Genomic DNA, 9272 nt, shown 5'->3' on the forward strand with positions numbered 1-9272 from the left:
TACGCTTTTGTAACACTAACCTGTGTCCTTGTTCTGCTGTCCTCAGGACCCCTGAACTCTATCATTACCTGTGATCCAATGGTCTCTGTAGTCTCCTGTGTATATCCCGAGCTGGTATTAACTTCGGCCTCTGTAAAGGAAGAGAACATATATGAGCGATCTGTGACTGTGACATTTCTGAATCAAACGCACTTACCTGTCTACGATCCAGTCCCCTGTGTTCATCGTACTGCCCGCACTTGAAAACACTAAGTATTCACCGAGCACTTAAATCACTAATAAACACTGTGTACTGAATTCATGTACCTTTGTCTCCCGTGCATATCCTGACAGAAGGCTTGACCAACACCGAAAAATGAATTCAGCACAGTCCGAGGACAGCGCTTCCGCTAATCCCGCTTCCACGTTGGTGTATATGGCAAATTCAGTCTCACGACCAGCGCCCTTCTCCGATGGGGAGGAAGATTGCAATGGGTTTTTATTACAATGTTCACTCGCACTTAAGCAACATGCACACCAATACCCTACGGAGAGATCGAAAATCTCATTTAAAATACAACAACTGTCTGGACCAGCACTTAGATGGGCTGAAGCTCTGTGGTTTCAGGAATCCACAATCACCTCCTCCTTACAGAATTTCATCGCCCATTTCAAGGAAGTGTTTGGACGTCCTCTGGGAGATTCTTCAGGCAGCAATCAACTTTTAAACCTGCGACAATGTAAAAAGACAGTCTCAGAGTATTCCCTTGAATTTCGTACTTCGGCCGCAGTGAGTGGATGGAATGAAAAAGCTCTTCTGACAGTGTATCGACTAGTGAGGACTAAACCCTAACTCCAACTCCGACTCCAACTTGCCATCTATGATGACAATCTGGGTTCGAGAAATTCATGCAACAAGCTCTCCGAATTCACCTGAGATCCCAGTCCTGCTATCGGGATGCACACACCACAGATACTGCTCCTCGCCGAAACATACCTGAGAAAACCCCTGAGCCACAGCCGGAAAAGATGCAAGTAGATTCCCACCGTTTATCCCCAGAGAAGCGAAATCGTCGACGGGAGCTCAAACTGTGTCTATACTGCGGAAGTGATGAACACTTTATACGCACCTGTCCATCTCGTCCTCCATGGTTAGTGGTGAGTTCGGTTCTTCCTCAACCTTCTGTATCAATCTCACTAACCATATGTGTGAATCTGAGGTTTAGAGGTCTCGATGTTGAAGCTACCGCCATTGTTGACTCCGGATCGGCTGCCAATTTCATTTCAGGGAAATTCGTTAAGACCCATCGCCTTCAAAGGACCCGAACTCCAAAGCCATACGCCATCTATGTAGTGACAGGTGAGATGATAAATAAAGGGTATGTGACATCACAGATAGCACCTATCACCCTCTGTGTTGAGCATAACCACCAAGAACAATTTGACTCACTAATAGTCAAGCTGAACTGATTTTAGGCTGCCCTTGGCTGATCCAACATCAGCCTACAATAGATTGGACTACGGGGAAAATTCTAAAGTGGGGTTGTAACTGCCATGTCACTCAAGGAGCATATTCCACACCATCCGTTGATGACCAGCCTGTCTCTATGCCAGTAAATTCCACGTTGATAGCGAGTCCCAAAGAGAATCTATCTGTCAATGTCTCATCTTGTTATGCCTCTTTTCCAGACGTCTTCAACCCCCTAGCAGCCTCCAAGCTTCCACCACATCGCCCCTGGGATTGTGCTATCGACCTAGTCCCTGGAGAGACCATTCCCAGGGTTCCTTGTCCATCCCAGAACAAAACGCCATGAAAGAATATGTAGAGGAAGCCTTGAAACAGGGGTACATCCGACCGTCCAAGTCCCCAGCAGCTGCTAGTTTCTTCTTCGTCCCAAAGAAAGATGGAGGGTTACGACCGTATTCTACAGGGCTTTAAATAAGATAACGGTAAAATTCAGCTATCCACTTCCCTTAATCCCATCCTCTCTGGAACAGCTCCGGGATGCCCGTATCTTCACCAAACTAGACTTACGGAGCGCAAACAACCTGGTCAGAATTCGGAAGGGAGATGAGTGGAAAACAGCATTTATCACCCCCGCTGGGCACTACGAATGCTTGGTAATGCCGTATGGTCTAGTAAATGCCCCCTCAGTATTCCAAAGCTTCATGGATGAAGTCCTCCATGAGTACCTGAACCGTTTTGCTCTCGTTTACATAGAAGACATTTACTCTCCCGATGAAAAGGATCACCAGTGTCACATCTCCCAAGTGCTTCAATGTCTCAGAGAGTTTTCCTTATTTGTAAAGGCGGAAAAAAATTGTCTTTCACCAACCATCCATCGAATTCCTGGGGTATAACATCAACGACAAAGGGGTGAGGATGGATGACTGGAAAACACAGGCGATCACTTTGTGGCCAACTCCCAAGTCTATCAAGGAGCTTCAGAGGTTACTGGGCTTTGCAAACTTTTATTGCCGCTTTATTAACCAATATAGTATAATGACTGCACCACTCACGTCTCTCCTAAAAGGGAAACCAAAGACCCTTCAGTGGAACCCTGAAGCTGAGCAGGCCTTCCAAACCTTAAAGACCACCTTCACGAAAGCTCCATTACTTCAATACCCAGACCCAGAGAAAAAGTTCACTGTGGAAGTGGACGCCTCCACAACTGGTGTGCCGGCGCCATCCTGTCCCAGTATTCCGAGAATGCAGCAAAACCTATGCCATGCGCCTTTTTCTCCAGGAAATTGTCTCCAACAGAGAGAAACTACGATATTGGCAACCGAAAGCTCCTTGCAGTAAAGCTTGCCCTTGAAGAGTGGAGACACTGGTTGAAGGGGGCCAGACAACCATTTCTCGTGCTAACAGATCACAAGAATCTCCAATATCTGAAGGAGGCCAAAAGACTCAATCTTCGCCAGGCCAGATGGGCCTTATTCTTTACCAGGTTCTATTTCCATTTCCATGCACACTCCTCTGTAGGAACAGGTCACCCCGGGGTAAATAAAACTCTCGCTTCATTCTCTTGCTTCAAACGCAAATACTGGTGGCCAGGAATACAAGATGACATCCAGAAATTCATCCCGGGGTGTGCCTTTTGTACCATGACAAAAGTCCTGTGACAACTACCCACTGGGAAATTAATCCCCTTGCCGGTTCCACATCGCCCTTGGTCCCACATGGGGTTGGATTCCGTCACTGACCTCCCTGTTTCAGATGGTAAAACATGTATACCAGTAGCCATAGACAGATTTTCTAAAGCATGCAAATTAATTCCCTTGAGAGCTTTACCCACAGCTTTCGAGACCGCAGAGCTCCTATTTGAGCATGTGTTTCGTAACTTTAGAAATTCCGGAGGACATCGTGTCAGATCGAGGACCTCAGTTTATCTCAAAGGTATGGCGGTCGTTCTTCACGATACTCAATGTCACTGTAAGTCTCACTTCCGGCTATCACCCCAAAACAAATGCAAATGAATGCATTTGCATCTATAGAATGCAAAATTCAAGATGTCAGTCGCTCCCTCTAACCTTTTGTCATCAAAACCTCTGGAACCGTTACTTAGTCTGGGCAGAATTTGCACAAAATTCACTACGACAGTCATCCACCAACCTGACCCCTTTCCAATGTGTTTTAGGCTACCAACCTCCTCTGTTTCCCTGGTCCTGTGAGCCATCTGAGGTCTTTGCAGTAACACTTTGTTCCAGAACAGTGAGAGGGTATGGAACCAGGTCGTTAATTGTCATCAACGCAGAATCCCACATATCAACCTGGACAGCTGGTTTGGCTCTCAACACGGGACATCTGGTTAAGACAACCCTGCAGAAAACTAAGCCCTAAGTATATAGGACCTTTTCCAGTGGAGCGACAGATAAACCCTGTTACTTACCGACTCTGTTTACCCGCTCAATATCGGATACATCCCACCTTTCACGTTTCTCTCTTAAAACCCCATCACTTACCTGTCTCTTTTCCCTCTGCAGACCCGGTCCCTGACGACAACCCCTAGTTACCACCCATTGACACTGAGTCCATCTACACAGTAAGAGAGATTCTAGACTCCCGACATCATGGTGGGCGACTAGAATACTTAGTGGACTGGGAGGATTATGGACCAGAAGAAAGATGTTGGGTACCTCGTCAAGATATCCTTGACCCCAATCTGCTCACAGAGTTCCATGCCCAACCTCCGGAAAGACTCGCACCGCGTCCCTGAGGCAGGCCCCCATGACGTTGGAGAGCTGGGTCTGTTGGCGCGGACCCTGGAGGGGGGGTAGTATTATTAATACGAGCTGGTATTAACTTCGGCCTCTGTAAAGGAAGAGAACAATTATGAGTGATCTGTGGCTGTGACACTTCTGAATCAAATGCACTCACCTGTCTACCATCCAGTCCCCTGTGTCCATCATACTGCCCGCACTTGAAAACAAGAAGTACTTAAATCACTAATAAAGCACTTAAATCACTAATAAACACTGTGTACTGAATTCACCTACCTTTGTCTCCCATGAATATCCTGACAATTTGGAGTCAGTAGTCATGTGACATGGCAAAGCAATAACTTTAACTCATCATCTTTACCTTATCATCCTTATCAATATTGCAAGAATTAAATGTCTCCAGTCGAGACTTTTTTTTGTCTTGCAATGTTTTTTTTTTTTAATAAGTGAAAAATGATTGGTTTGACATGACTACTGAGAGTCAGAAATACCAAGAGATGAGCAGTGTTGGGGATGTTACTCAAAAAGAAGCAGTTAAATACAGATCCTCTAAAATTTTATTTAGGATGTTGTTACTACTAGAAAAATTTACTAATTACTTTTAAGTACATTTCTGTCAACATACATTTCTGTTACATACAAGTCAGTCAAGTCACCTTTATTTATATATCGCTTTTAAACATACAGATTGTGACAAAGCAACTGAACAGCATTAAATAGGAAAATAGTAAGTCAATAAAGCAAAAATGTCATCTAACTCAGTTCAGTTTAAATAGTATTTGTGCAATCAAGTCGACTGTAGAGGTCCTTTCTAGGTGCCGATCCACCATCTGGTCTGGATACGTACTGGATCCGGGTGACTGCAGTGACCCTCTGATCTGGATACAGACTGGATCTGGTGGCTACGGTGACCTCGGAAAATGAAAGAAACAGACTAATGTTAGCGTAGATGCCATTCTTCTAATGATGTAGCAAGTACACCGGGTGTTATGGGAAGTGTTCCCGGTTCCAGTTTACCTAATTATAGCATTAAAAAGCCTTTAACGGATTTGAATATTAGAAATGTGTTAGTGTGTTATGTCTAAATCAGGTTAAATAGATGGGTCTTTAATCTAGATTTAATCCAGATATTTAATAGTATTCATTCAATGTTAGGTGGGTTATTCCAGAGTATGTTATTTTCTAAATAGGAAAAGGATCTGACCAGAGTTTTGAGAATGCAGCGGACATGGAGGACTATAGTCCAATAAGAGCTCGCTCAAATACTGACTTCCTGAACCATTTAGGGCTTTATAAGTAGTGAGCAAGATTTTATAATCTATACAATGTTTGATAGGGAGCCAGTGCTTTGTTGACAGATCTGGGCTAATATGGTTGTACTTCCTGGTTCTAGTAAGAATTCTTGCTGCTGCATTTTGGACTAGCTGTAGTTTGTTGTGCAGAACAACCACCCAATAAAGCATTACAATAATCTAAATTTTAGGTCATAAACGCATGGATTAAGAAATATAGAGCTGAGTATCATTAGCATAACAGTGAAAGCTAACACCGTGCTTCCTGATGATATCTCCCAACATGTAAAGCGTGAAAAGTAACGGCCCTAGTACTGAGCCTTGAGGTACTTCATATTGCACTTGTGATCGATATAATACCTCTTCATTCACTGCTACGAACTGATGGCGGTCAGATAAGTACAATTTGAACCATGCTAATGCACTTCCATTAATGGTTTTCTAGTCTATTCAAGAGAATGTTGTGATCAATAGTGTCAAACGCAGCACTAAGATCCAATAGCTCTAATAAGAGATACAACCACAATCAGATGTTAAGAGCAGGCCATTTGTAACTCTAAGGACAGCAGTTTCAGTACTATGATACTGTATAAATCCTGACTGGAAATCCTCAGAGATACAATTTTTTTCTAAGAAGGAATATTAATAATTTAATTTAAGAGAAATTCAACTTATTTCACTGATTGCATGACCTTTCACTGCTAATGTTAGTCATATTGTAAGTAATCTGTCAACAAATGTTTTTTTTTTATAAATAAAGCACACATAAATTGATTGTTTACTCATAATTTTGAATGATGAATGAGTCATGAGTCTTGTTTAGTGTCTGCCTGTCCGTCTGTGTCTGTGTCTGTGTTACAGGAGGAGGCGGTGGATTTGTATAACGTGCCCGCTGAGTACCTCCATCTGAAGGAAGTGTTCAGTAAGTCTCGTGCTGCTTCTCTTCCTCCGCATCGTCCCTACGACTGTGCCATAGAATTACTGTCAGGTAAGTCTCCACCTAAGGGCAAACTTTATTCACTTTCTGTTCCAGAAAGAGGGAGAGGGAGGCTATGGAGAAATATATTTCTGATTCTCTAGCTTCTAAATTCATCCGCCCTTCCTCCTCTCCTGCGGGGGCGGGGTTCTTTTTTATGGGAAAGAAAGACGGATCACTGCGACCTTGCATTGATTACCGGGGACTGAACAACATCACGGTTAAGAATACTTATCCTTTGCCATTGATGTTTTCAGCCTTCGAGAGGTTGCAGGGAGCGTCAATTTTCACAAAACTGGACTTACGCAATGCGTATCATTTAGTTCGGATCAGGGAGGGTGATGAATGGAAGACCGCTTTTAACATCCCCAGAGGGCACTTTGAATATTTGGTTATATCCAACTCCCCAGCCGTCTTCCAGGAACTCGTTAACGACGTGCTGCGAGATATGATTGATCAGTTCATTTATGTCTACCTGGACGACATATTGATTTTTTCTTCCTCTCTCCAGGAACATGAGCAGCAAGTCCGACGAGTGCTTCAGAGGTTGCTAGAGAATGGGCTTTTTGTCAAGGCGGAGAAATGCGAGTTTCATGCACAGTCAATTCCATTTTTGGGGTATATCGTGTCGACTGAGGGAATACGCATGGATCCCGAGAAAGTTAAGGCTGTGGTAGAATGGCCAAGCCCAGATTCCAGTAAGGCCCTACAGAGGTTTCTGGGGTTCGCTAACTTCTACCTGCGTTTCATTCGCAACTTCAGCCAACTAGCCACACCTCTGACCTCCGCCAAGACTGCGTTCAGGTGGTCAGACACAGCTGAGGCTGTGTTTGCCAAACTGAAGAGCCGTTTCATTTCAGCCCCTATTCTGATTACCCCTGACCCTACACGTCAGTTCGTGGTGGAGGTCGATGCGTCAGAGGTGGGGGTAGGAGCGGTGTTATCTCAACGTTCTCCCTTAGACGACAAGGTCCACCCTTGTGCGTATTTTTCATATCGTTTATCTCCTGCAGAACAAAATTACGATATTGGTAACCGAGAATTGTGGGCAGTTAAGATGGCATTGGAGGAATGGCGACACTGGTTAGAAGGATCGGGGGTTCCTTTTATAGTATGGACTGACCACAAGAATTTAGAGTACATTAGCACCGCCAAAAGGTTGAACTCCAGGCAGGCTCGATGGGCACTTTTTTTCGGACGTTTTGACTTTACTATTTCGTACCGCCCGGGTTCCAAAAATATCAAACCCGATTCTTTATCACGTATTTTTGACCATTCCGAATGCCCGTCTACTCCCGAGTGTATTTTTCCTGAGACATTAGTGGTCTCCACTCTCACATGGGAGATCGAATCGAAGATCAGAACAGCCTTAGAAGGGGTAACGCCTCCGCCCGGGTGCCCACCGAACTGCTTATTTGTGCCGGAGGGATTAAGGTCCAACGTTATCCAGTGGGTTACATTGCTCTAATGTAGCTTGCCATCCAGGGGTTAACCGTACTAGATTTTTAGTCAAGCAACGATTCTGGTGGCCACTTATGGCTTGCGACATTCACAGTTTTGTTTTGGCTTGCTCAGTTTGTGCCACTGGTAAGGCTTCCAATCGGCCCCCTGATGGGTTACTCCAACCGCTACCGGTCCCTTCGAGACCCTGGTCCCACATTATTTTTTAACATAATTTTAACCGTGGTGGACCGTTTCTCGAAGGCAGCCCACTTTATTCCCTTGCCCAAATTACCCTCAGCCAAGGAGACAGCGTTGACCGTCATAGACCACGTCTTTCATTTACATGGCCTCCCGATAGACGTGGTTTCCGACAGGGGACCCCAATTTGTGTCTAAATTTTGGCGAGAATTCTGTAAACTACTGGGAGCGACTGTAAGTCTGTCCAGAGGTGTCACCGCACTTGGACCAGAGCCCGCGAGACTCTACTCCAAGTGGGGGCGCGCACCAAGGCAAAAGCCGATCGCCACTGGTCTAGGCCTCCCGTATACATCGTGGGTCAAAAAGTGTGGCTTTCTACCAAGAATATTCCTCTCCATTCCGTATCTAATAAATTGGCTCCCAAATTTATTGGCCTGCTTACTGTCACCAAGATCATTAGTCTGGTGGCAGTCTGCCTTAAACTCCCTCCTGCGTACAGGAGAATTCATCCCGTCTTTCACGTATCCAAAATCAAGCCCGTATTTCATTCTCCCATTAATCCGCCTACCCCGGTTCCTCCCCCGCCGCGACTCGTAGATGGGGAGACCACCTATTTGGTCAATCGCATTCTGGACTCTAGACGGAGGGGACATGGATTTCAGTACTTGGTGGACTTGGAGGGTTACGGTCCGGAGGAGAGAAGTTGGGTACCTGCTAGGGACATCCTGGATCACTCCCTTATCGATGATTACAATCGACAGGTAAGAGATTCTGGGGACGCCAGGAGGCGTCCTTAGGAGGAAGGGTACTGTCACGGTTCATGAATGCACCGTCTCCAGCTGTATTCATGTTACGTCATGTTGATTGTTTCAAGTGGGTGTTGCCGCTGATCGTAATCTCATTCCAACTGCCTATTTAACACCCTGTCTTTCGTCTCTTGTTTGTCAGATCGTTGTTTGAGGTCCTCCGTGTTAGATGTCTGTTTCTCGTGTTCCTGCCTTGCTTTGTCTCCTGTTTCGGTTCGCTCTGGATTACTACCTTCACACACGGATTATCGTCACCTCACTCGGATCTACCACCACCGTCATCCCTACCAGCGCACTCAACTCACCAACTCACCAGTCTGTGCTGCCATCGATGTTCCTGCGTCACTCTCCAAC

Source organism: Carassius auratus, chromosome 35 (genome assembly GCF_003368295.1).
Source record: "Carassius auratus strain Wakin chromosome 35, ASM336829v1, whole genome shotgun sequence".
NCBI classification, from domain to species: domain Eukaryota; kingdom Metazoa; phylum Chordata; class Actinopteri; order Cypriniformes; family Cyprinidae; genus Carassius; species Carassius auratus.